At 37.8% G+C, this 10311-nt stretch overlaps 1 long non-coding RNA gene and 1 pseudogene across 1 annotated transcript; one reads left to right on the forward strand and one right to left on the reverse strand.

The window, feature by feature from the left end:
* Window positions 1-6407: 6407 nt before the first annotated feature.
* On the reverse strand, window positions 6408-10044 carry LOC149119944 (uncharacterized). The gene is made up of 2 exons (XR_016227454.1): window positions 9909-10044; window positions 6408-6841 (listed from the first exon to the last, which is right to left on the reverse strand). It is a non-coding gene; the product is annotated as an uncharacterized LOC149119944 (long non-coding RNA).
* Window positions 7095-7162, forward strand: LOC149119945 (U6 spliceosomal RNA; annotated as a pseudogene).
* Window positions 10045-10311: the final 267 nt, after the last annotated feature.

The following is a 10311-nucleotide window of genomic DNA, read 5'->3' on the forward strand; positions in this document are numbered from 1 at the left end:
GCCAGAAGTGGAGCAAGCCAACAGCTGTGCCCTGGTTGAAAAAGAACCTTCCTCTTGTGCCCTGAACTCAATATGCCAGCCTCAAAACCAAAGCTCACATCAGAAAATTCATTACAAACCATGATAAATAAGAAAAATGAGAAAAAAGCCAAAAAAATGCAAGAATCCATGATGATATTGGACTTGATTTAGTCTCAAGAAAACCGAATGTTCCCGGATTCATCCACACCTCCATCTGATGCCTGTGGAATTCTGTCTGAATTAACCTGAAAATCATAGTGAAACTCATTTTGGAGGCAATTAATATCTGTCACCTCAGCCAAAGTGTTCCATTTGATTTTCCAAAACACAAAAGCTCACCTTGGTCGTGTTACCTGTAGATTTATATTCTTCAAATGCCCATTTGTAATGTTTTTTATTTCATAATGGCTACTCTGTCCAAACTCTTGTTTGTGTTGCGTCAGAATACAGAATTTGGGAATGAAGAAGGCAAAGCCAACTCAGACCCAGAAAACATTTAGGAAATTGCCACACAAGAAACCACAAATCGGCTGAGGCACCCAAAACAATGACAGCAAGCCAGAATTGAAGCAGGCCAACAGCTATGCCCTGTTTGAAAAAGACCATTCCTCCTGTGCACTGAACTCTATATTGCAGCCTCAAAACCAAAGCTCACATCAGAAAATTCATTACAAACCATGATAAAAAGAAAAAAGAGAAAGAAGCCAAAGAAATGCAAGAGTCCTTTGTGATATTGGGCTTGATTTAGTTGCAAGGAAACCAGCTGTTCCCGGATTCATCCACCCCTCCTAGCTGACTGGCTGTGGAATTCTGATTGAATTCACCTGAAAATCGCACTCACTCTCGATTTGGAGGAAATTAATATCTGCCCCTCAGTGGAAGGGTTCTATGTCATTTTCCAAAACCCAAAAACTCATCTTGGTCATGTTGCCTATGATTTCTAATCATGAAAACCCAATATGTTCTGTTTTTCAATTTCCTGATGGATCCTCGTTCTAAACCCTTGTTTGTATTGCATCAGAATACACAATTTGAAAAGGAAAAAGGCAAAACCAACTCAGACCAACAAAGCATTTAGGAAAAAGTCGCTCAAAATGAAAAATTGCCTGAGGCACCCAAAGCAATTACAGAAAGCCAGAATTGGAGAGAAACAACAGCTGTGCCCTAATTGAAAAAGACCATTCCTCTGGTTCCCTGAACTCCTTAAGCCAGCCTCAAAACCACAACCCACATCAGAAAATTTATTACAAACCATGATAAATAAGAAAATGTGAAAAATGCAAAAAAGAAAAAGAAATGCAAGAGTCCTTCGTGATATGGCGCTTGTTTTAGTACAAGGAAACCAGCTGTTTCCGGATTCATCCACCCCTCCCAGCTGACTGACTGTGGAATTCTGATTGTATTCACCTGAAAAGAGAGAACATTTATAAGTATATTGGGACTGTGGAACCTGTCATTTACCAATCACATGTTAGACTGAATCATAGACCAAATATAGGGAAGAAATCCTATGCATGTAAACCTTGTGGGAATTCATTCAGTATTAAATACCCTCCATCACAGCACTCATATTGTGGAAAACCCTCATGTGTGTAATGATTGTGTGGAAACCACTCACCAGAAGTCAGATCTCATTAGACATCAGAGAATTCACACAGGGTTGAAATCTTACAAATCTAATGACTGTGGGAAGTTCTTTGGCCAGAAGAAACACCTCATAAATCATCAGAGAATTCACACAGGTGAGAAACCTTTTGAATGTAATGACTGTGGAAAATCCTTTGGCCAGAAGGCAAACCTCATAAATCATCAGAGAATTCACACAGGTGAGAAACCTTATGAATGCAATTACTATGGAAAATCCTTTGGCCAGAAGGCAAACCTCATAAATCATCAGAGAATTCACAGAGGGGAGAAACCTTATGAATGCAATCATTGTGGAAAAGCCTTTGCTGAGAAATCAAAGCTCACAAAGCATCAGACAATTTGTACTGGGGGAAACCTTATGATTGCAATGACTGTGGAAAAACCTTTGCTGAGAAGTCAAACCTCAGAAAGTATCAGAGCCTTCACACCATGGAGAAAGCTTATAAATGAAATGACTGTGGAAAAGCCTTTGGTCCCATCCTTGCATACCAAGGATAAATCCCACTTGGTCTGGGTGGATGATCTTTCTGATGCATTGTTGGATTCAATTGGCCAGAATTCTGTTGCAGATCTTTGCATGTATGTTCATCAGGGAAATTGGTCTATAATTACTTTCTTTGTTGCACTTTTTTCAAGTTTAGGAATGAAGGTGATGTTGGCTTCATAGAAAGAATTTGGGAGAATCGCCTCTCTCTCAATTGTTTTGAATAACTTGAGAAGAATTGCAGTTAGTGCTTTAAATGTCTGTTAGAATTCAGCAGTGAAGCCTTCCAGTTTTGGGGTTTTCTTGGTAGTGATGGTCTTTATTACTGGTATCATTTCCATCTGGTTATGTGTGTGTTTAGGTTTTCTATATCTTTGTTGCTCAATTTAGGTAGGTTTTATGGATGGAAGGATGGTGGAAAGCCTCTTTGCTGTACTTCATAACTCATAAGATATCAGAGTATCCACACAGGGAATTTTCTACTTGACCTTTTTGTGCAAGTTATATCTCATGAAATATTAGAGAATTCACCAAGGGGAGAAATGCATGAATATAATACATGTGAATAGCCTTTGTGGTGCAAATCAGACCTCATCAAACATAAAAGAATTCTCATGGGGAGCAATTTTATGAATGTAATGACTCAGAGCCTTTTACCATAATTCAGCCCTCATTGTACATCATCAAATTCATATAGGGAAAAACTCCTTTGAAAGTAAAATCCCTTTAATTAGAAGCCATACCTCATAAGACAACAGGGAATTCACGTGGGAGAGAAACCTTATGGGTGTAATGAGTGTTGGAAAGCTCTGCCCAAATCTCTCCTTATATCAGAATACACAACATATATATCTAATGAATGAAATAAATGTGAGAAAGTCATTTCACATAGGTAATGCCTCATAATCCATCATGGAATTTGAACAAGGGAGAGACCTTAACAATATAATGAATGTGGAAGAGCTTTTCTCCAAAATTCATGTAAGTATTGTGACAAAACCTTTTGCTGGAAATCACATCCTATCCAACAGAGACTCATGTAAAGGAGAAAGCTTATAAATATTATTAGAGTCAGAAGTCAATGGTACATCAGAGAATTGACACAGGTGGTTTCTTAGGCGTATACTGATTGTGCAAAAACATTTTCTTTATTTCAGGCTTGTATAGACACAGAATTCACAAAAGGTGATAGTCTTTGCATGCTGTAAATACAATAAAACCTTTAGCCAGAAATTAGACATCAACAGACTTCAGAGAATTCATAAGGAACAAAAGTCTATGCAATGAATTTGGAAAATGTATTTCTGTTATAAATCAGTCTTCAATTCCCATGAATAGACTCACAAATGAGAAAACATGCATGCATAGAAAAGTTTTGTACCATAAATTATCTCTAGATGGTAAACTAATATATCACACAAAAGAAAAATCATGAGTGTAATGGAATTGGGAAACCCTTTGCTATAAGGCAGATTTCCAGAAAGCTTAGCAAGATTACAGAAAAGTCTCTGAAAATGTAACATGTCTGAAAGATTTGTTGGCATCACAAACTGGAGGATAGCTCAAGTGCATGTGTTTTTGTGCCTGGCATCCAAATTGATATCTCTTTTTCTTTGATGAATTCCTTGTTTATTTATTTAGCAGATTTAGAGACAAAGGATTCCTGTCCATTGATTTACTACTATATGCCCACAATTGCCATGGTAAAGTATATGGCAAAAACTGAGTGCTGGGGGCTGTGAATCTGATTCATCACTGATAACATTGAAGACATTGGTTCCTGGTTCTTATGCTGCTATGCATGGAAATGTTTCTCTAATTTCATTTTCAAATAGTTCATTGTTAATATAAAGAAATGCTTCTAATTTTTAAAATTTCATTGAAATAATTTGTGATTAATGTGTCCTAGTCATGCATTATTACAGGGTGTAGTGCAATATTTGCACACATTTATGCAGTAAAAAGTGATCAAGCTAAGCAACTACAGTTTTATTAAGTTTTTAAAGAGTTATTTATTTGAAAGACAGAGTTACAGAGAGAAGTAGCAGCAGAGAGAGAGAGAGGTCTTCCTCTGCCGGTTCACTCCCCAGATGGCCACAATGGCCGGAGCTCTGCCAATCTGATTCCAGGAACCAGGAGCTTCTTCCAGATCTCCCACTTGGGTGCAGGGACCCAAGGACTTGGGCCATCTTCTACTGCTTTCCCAGGCCATAGCAGAGAGTTGGATCAGAAGAGGAGCAGCCAGGACTAGAACTGGTACCCACAGGGGATGCTGGTGCTTCAGGCCAGGGTGTTAGCCCACTGTGCCACAATGCTGGCCCCCAAGCAACTACAGTTTCTAATTCTTCTCCATGATTTGAGACTACCAGCTCCTCTCCTTCAGTTCTTTACACAGAACCTAATATGGTTGAATGTAGTCATCTCATTATATTATGGAACACCAGAAGTTCTTTCTGCCTCTTTGATTTTTGATACCTATTATCCAATCCCCCTCTATCCCTAGCTGCTTCCCTTCTCAGCCTCTAGTAATCACAGTTCTGTGTTCAGATCCATTATTTTCTTTCACTTCCACATGCGACAAGGACCAGGTGACATTTGTGTTCCTGCTTCTGGCTTATTTCAATTAATTTAATAATATTTTGTTCTTTTTTTGTATCTAAAAGAGGTTGCCCTGTCCATTGTTTTTCATTGATGGACAGCTAGATTGGTTTCACATCCTGGCTGCAGTGAACTGTGTTATAGTGGCTGTGTTATGGGAAAATTGCTGTATCTTTGATATGCTCTCCTCCTTTCCTTCTAATAAAATTTCCTTATTCTATATAGCCAAGAGCAAGATAACTCTCACATGGTAGGTCAATTTTTATCTTAGTTTAATTTTTGTTATTTATTTGAAAGAGTTACAATAGAGGTAGAGACACAGAGAGGTCCTCCATTAGCTGGTTCACTCTACAGATGACTACAAAGGCCAGAGTTATGCCATTCTGAAACCTGGAGACAGGAGCTTCCTCTGGGTCTCCCTCATGGGTGCATGGGCCCAAGGACTTGGGCCATCTTCTACTGCTATCCCAGGAGATAGCAGAGAGCTGTATTGGAAGAAGAGCAGCTGGAACTAGAACTGGCACCCAAATGGGATGCTGGCCCTTCAGGCCAGGGCTTTAACTCACTGCACAACAGCGCCAGCCCCAATTTTTATTCTTTTTAAGGAATGACCATACTGTTCTGCATAACATCTGTACTAACTTGTGTTTTCACCTACCATATATGGTGGTTTTCTTTTCCCATGTGCTCTCTAGCATTTGTTATTTTTTATCAGTTTGGCATAAAAATGATATAGTATTGTTCATGTTTTTGTGTATTTTGAAATCAGTTAATTTGTTTATTAAATCTTTATTATTTGAAAGGTGGATTTAGAGAGAGAGGGAAAGACATAGATAGCTTTCATCTGCTGGCTCACACCCCAGAGAGTTTCAACAGTTGAGCCTGGGGCATGCTGGAGTCAGGAGCTTCATCCAAGTCTCCCACATGAGTGGCAAGGACCTGAGTCCTTCGTCCATCTTCTGCTGGTTTCCCAGGTGTTTAGCAGTGAGCTAAATTGGAAGTGGAGATTCCTAAACTCAAAGTGGAACTCAGATGTTATGCTGGCCTCACAGATTGCAGCTTTCCCCACTTGGCCACAATGCCAGCCCCTCTATCAATTTAATTCCTCAAAAATAGCTCAGTAATGTTGGCATCTATCTCATTTTGTTTTTTCTCTGTTATTATTCAACTTATTGATGTCTTATTTTTGTTCACATTATTCCTCTCAATTGCTCTACCTGAGGTGAGTAGGGCTGCTGTGTTGCTTAAATGAAGTGTATGCTTTAGATTACTCATTTAATGAGTGCATGTCATTCACATAGCACTTCACTGAAGTTCTACTATGTCCCAAATCCTCTTCTAGGCACAGAATTTAGACCACTTTTCTCTTAGGCCCAGATCTTGCCTTTAACATACTACTTGGAATTTAGTAGCTCATGAAATCTGCAGACTGCATAAATGAATGAATATTTTGAGGGCTGTGCTTTTGTGGAGGAACTTCATAGGAGACCGAAGGAATAAAATAAATCAAAAGTATCCACAGTATATAGAATGTATACTATTTTACAAGTCACAGAGAAGAAGAAGAAGAAGAAGGAAAGTAGTAAGACTAGAAAGTTTGTGGCAAGACTAACAGGCGCTGGTCAAGAACTTAATAAGCACATTAGGAAAGCAGTAAGGTTTCTTTTTTTTTTTTTTTTGAGGAAAAGTTTTTATTTCTAGTGATGAAATTGGCTACAGAACATTATGAAAGTTTAAAAATACAAAGAGAAATTGTCTATAATTAATAGATTCAAAATTTGACAATCAGTGAATATCATTATTAGTCATTACCAACAACAGTTATTGATTTGAAAGGCAGAGTGACAGGAAGAGGGAACCACTGCTTCACTCCCCAGACACTTGCAATAGCCAAAGCTTGACCAAGCCAAAACCAGGAACTGGGAATTCATTCTGGATGTCCCATTTGGGTGCAGGGACCCAAGCACTTCTGCCATCCTCCGTCTCCTCCCAGGGTGCACACTAGCAGAAACTTGCCTCAAAGCAGAGAAGCTACCACTCAAGCCAGGCATTTGTATATGGGATGTGGGTGTGTGGTGGTGATAGCAAGCCCTCATGGATAAAAAAAAAAAAAAAAAAAAAAAAAAAAAAAAAAAAAAAAACAAAGTTATTTCTATGCCAAGGAAATTACTCTGTAGTCTTTCTCTTATAAACTACGTATTGCTGAACCTAGATAATTTTTCCTTTATTTAACAATGACATGAAAATGTCAGTTGAGTTGGCTTTCCTGAAGACCTTGTTTCTTGAATATTAGTGGCTAGCTGAGATAAATTCTTTTCATCTCTTTCTCGCTTCGGCAGCACATGTGCTCGCTTTGGCAGCACATATACTAAAATTGGAATGATACAGAGAAGATTAGCATGCCCCTGCGCAGTAAGGTTTCTTTACCTCCCTGTAGGCTCTGCTCTCCAGAGGTGAACAGGGTCCTCTAAACCCACTTGCTGCACACACAAACACCTGAGTGTTGTATTCTCCCACAGGTGTTGGAGACTGATATGGTGTTCTGATTTATATTTACATAATGGCTAGTGACATCGGGCATATTCACATGTTTTGACCATGTACATTTCTTCTGAGAAATGTCTATTCAGATCCTTGCCTGTTTCTTCACTGTATTTTTTGGAGTTTTTCCAATTCATGTAAATGTTCTGGAAATCTGTAAACATTCAGAGTTTTAATTTTTCCTGCCATCTGTTCATTGTATCTACACTCTGATGTTTACTTTGTTGTGAAGAAGTATCTTAGTTGGATATACTCAAATGTCTCTGTTTTTATTTTTGTGACTATTGCTATTGGAATCTTACCCAAAAGCTATTGTGTGTTGACAATATTTAGAGTTTCCCTATGTGTACTTGGGTTTGGGTCTTATGATTACATTTTAATTCACTGTGAGTTCACTTTCACATAGTGTAAGAGATGTTGGAGTCTCTTTTCAGGCTTCTACATATGGATAATCAAGTTCCTCTGCACCACTTGTGAAAGAGATTCTTCTTTCTCCAGTTCATTTTAGTTCCTTTGTTAAATATGAGTTGCTGGTAGAAATTTGGGTTTATTTCTATGCTACCAAGTCTTTTCCATTGAACTATGTGTCTGTTATTATATCAGTGCTAACACTTCTTCTTTTTTTTTTGCAGTATATTTATTTGAAAGGCAGAGTTACAGAGAGGTAGAGGCAGAGAGAGAGAGAGGTCTTCCATCCACTGGTTTACTCCCCAAATGGTCACAATGGCCGGAGCTCTGTTGATCTGAATCCAAGTGTCAGGAGCTTCTTCCAGGTCTCTATGCAGGTGCAGGGGCCCAAAGACTTTGGCCATTTTCTACTTTTTTCTCAGGCTATACCAGAGAGGGGTATAAGAAGTGGAGCAGCTGGGAAACATACTGGCACCCATATGAGATGCCGGCACTGCAGACGGTGACTTTACCTGCTATGTCATAGTGCTGACCCCTGTAATATGTCTTAAAATATGGTGTGATGTCTCCAGCTTTTTTTTGCTTTATAATATTACTTTAGATGTTAAGCATCTCTCATGTTTCTATGTGAATTTTAGCATCATTTTTTCTAGCTCTGAGAACATCGTTGGTATGTTGATTGGGATTACATTGAATTTGCAAATTGCTTTTGGTAGTATGGATATTTTGGTATTATTCTTCCCATTCACAAACATAAGTTTTCTGTGAGACTGTCAAAAAGCCTTGACAAAAATTGGACTTTATTACACAAAAATTCATCACTTTTTGGGATCATTTAAATCCATAATTTTGCACTAATATTTGATAAATAATTAAAGACTTTGAGCATTTTAGTAGGAGAAATTAAAATATTTATCAATTTATTCAAATATTGTTTAGATGTGATATTCAAATATTGTTTAGAGCCATTGTCTATATTCCCTCTAAATTACGATCTTTTTGCTTTTTGCCTGTTAAACTTGTCCCTTGATTCAAGAACCCTTTTTAATGTAATGTAAACTGAAAATGTCATTTCATAAGCTAAAAAAAATGACAAAGAAGGAAAAAGAAGGGAGGGAGGTTGAGTATATAATTATGTTCTCCGAATTTTTTCTATAAAACATATTGAATCATTTAAAAGCTAATTAAAATTAAACTCAAAATTGGACCATTATGACCAATACTTAAAACAAGTGATTAAAAACTGTAGATGTCTTCAATTTTGATTATCATTCTTCTTTAGAATATCTGAAAGAAATCCGGCTTCTCACTTTAAAATATACCAGTGTGTTAGAATTCAGTATTAAATGACTTTGTTTAAAAGTTTTATTTAATCTATTGCTTTAAGTAGTAATACTATGGCCATTGTAAAACAAAATCCTTATCATTTTTCATAAAACAGAAAGGGCCTTTAAAACATCATCACTAAAAATATTAAGAGACCTAAAATATAACATTCTTAAAACCCAAGTGATACCATTCAAAATTTTCAAATATGCAGGGATAGTTCATGTCAAGTAACTAAATAATTGTTAAGTGTATATATGGAATAGCTTCTATAAATTCTTTTGGCAAGGGCTGGCACTGTGGCATAGTGGGTGAGGCTGCCACCTGCAGTGCTGGTATTCCATAGGGGCATCAGTTCAAGACCTGGCTGCTCCACTTCCTATCCAGCTCTCTGCTATGGCCTGGGAAACACTATAAAATGGTGCAAGTCCTTGGGCCCCTGCACCTGCATAGGAGACCAGGAAGAGGCTCCTGGCTCCTGCCTTCCAGTCAGCACAGCTCCAGCCATGGAGGCCAACTGTGGAGTGAACCAGTGAATGGAAGACCACTCTCTCTGCCTGTCCTTCTCTCTCTGTGTAATTCTGACTTTCAAATAATATAAATAAATCTTTAAAAATTCTTTTGGCAAATAGATGAAGCTACTTGTTATACATTTCAAATAAATAGCAAACATACTAGAAAAATATATTGAATAAAATTTAAGCAACTCATAGCTATACACAGAAATTTCTCACCATAACAACATAGCAACCACTAAATTTCCAAATTCAATTTTCCACAACTTAGAATCTTTAACTCCAGAAGGAGTACAAAATTGACAGAACAGTGGCCTATGTATCAGGATACCTAATGCTAATACAGAATTATCCCTGCCACAACTTACCTATGTGACCTTGAACAATTCACTTTACTTCTCTGGGCTTGGCATTTAGCATCCTCATGTGATAAAGGAGGCTTGGATAAGATCAGTTGTACTCTATCTTGAGACTTCAATGATCTCTCAGTTTCCAAACAGGCACCTTAAGGGAAAGTAAACCTTTAGATCAAAGCTTACATTTTTAAATCTAAATATATTTTAAACTGTTTCTACAACTAGTACAAAACAACACATTCAAATGTGTACCATGCCACTTTTCAATATTTGGGAATAATTAATGCATCATTTTAGAGCATTGTCTTGAGGCCAGTGCTGTGGTGTAGCTAGTAAAGCCACTGCATGCAGTGGGGGCATCCCATATGGAGGCCGGTTCAAGTCCAGGCTGCTCCACTTTCCATTCAGCTGTCTG

Source organism: Oryctolagus cuniculus, chromosome 21, assembly GCF_051225735.1.
Source record: "Oryctolagus cuniculus isolate XC-2025 breed Fujian yellow rabbit chromosome 21, ASM5122573v1, whole genome shotgun sequence".
In the NCBI taxonomy this organism is placed as follows: domain Eukaryota; kingdom Metazoa; phylum Chordata; class Mammalia; order Lagomorpha; family Leporidae; genus Oryctolagus; species Oryctolagus cuniculus.